The sequence below is a fragment of the Pygoscelis adeliae genome, unplaced genomic scaffold, assembly GCF_000699105.1.
Source record: "Pygoscelis adeliae isolate BGI_AS28 unplaced genomic scaffold, ASM69910v1 Scaffold127, whole genome shotgun sequence".
Lineage (NCBI taxonomy): Eukaryota > Metazoa > Chordata > Aves > Sphenisciformes > Spheniscidae > Pygoscelis > Pygoscelis adeliae.
Genome location: NW_008825208.1, coordinates 5264819 through 5266067, shown reverse-complemented (window position 1 = coordinate 5266067; position 1249 = coordinate 5264819).

Sequence of the window (1249 nt, the reverse complement as noted above, 5' to 3'; positions counted from 1 at the left end):
GCAGGAACAGAAAAATGCTGTTATCTAACAGCTACTTACCAGCCCATATGAAATGAACTGACACAGTTAACTTGACCCACACAGGCCTAGAGTCAAGAAAATTGGAATACCTCTTAACCTTAAACAGGGCACAAGGACAGGTGACCAGCAAATGCTGTAATTCCATGCTTGAGTGCAGTCGTGGGTCAGTATCTATCTAACAAAGGTATTTTAAAGCATTCCACTGAAAGATTTCTGGAATATTTTGTCCAGTACTGATTTTCACATTTTGAAAGTGAGAATCACAAACTACATTTAGCTGAAATTCACATGTTTACAAATGACATCATAGGAAGCTATTGTCACATACTTAATTCTACCAAATGGTACAATGAGATCTTTTGTACAAAGTTTAGTCACACTTAGAACTGTTTTGCTTTATCCCAACAGCATCTATTAAGATACAGAAATGATCTATTTCTCAACAGAGTTTCTTTCTCTTTCCACTAGTCAGGCAGACAGCAGGCTCTCTATATGCCAGGCATATTAGCTGACTTTAAAGGAGGAGCCTAGTAATGTGTGCATAATCCTATGCAGTATGCAGTTCTTTATATTTTACATTCTTACATCTCCAGTGATCAGAGTTTGGCAAAAGAGAAAAAAGGTTACAAGCAGACAATGAAATCTTTGCTTTAATCTGGCATAGAAAATTTCTTAACTTTGTTCTCCTGGGAGTAATACTGTTAATCTTGAAAGTGCAATACAAGGAGCACTACACACTTCTGTACTTACCATTACTCATATTAGTCTCATCTCTGAAGTTATGTAACAACTGAGACTGTGTTATAATAAAATTCAAGCAATGCTGAAGGACTGTAAAGTCAGAAACCATTTGTTGTGCGGATGGCTAACAGAAATGTCAATGTTAGCTGTGTTTCCATAGCTGCCTACATCTCTTTCCTTCTTTGATAATCTTCTGCTTCTCCAAAAGATATATAGGGACTTTATACCAGCTACAAGCAAATAAGGAAAAGACTGTTTTCTTAGCGCTTCTCTAACCATTAATTCATGTTTTTCAGTGCACATATAATCAGCATGTAACTTAGAAATTCCTATGAGTTTAAGAAGTAAAGTATACTAGAATCATAGAATCATAGAATAGTTTGGGTTGGAAGGGACCTCTAAAGGTCATCTAGTCCAACCCCCCTGCCGTGGGCAGGGACATCTTCAACTAGATTAGGTTGCTCAGAGCCCCGTCCAACCTGACCTT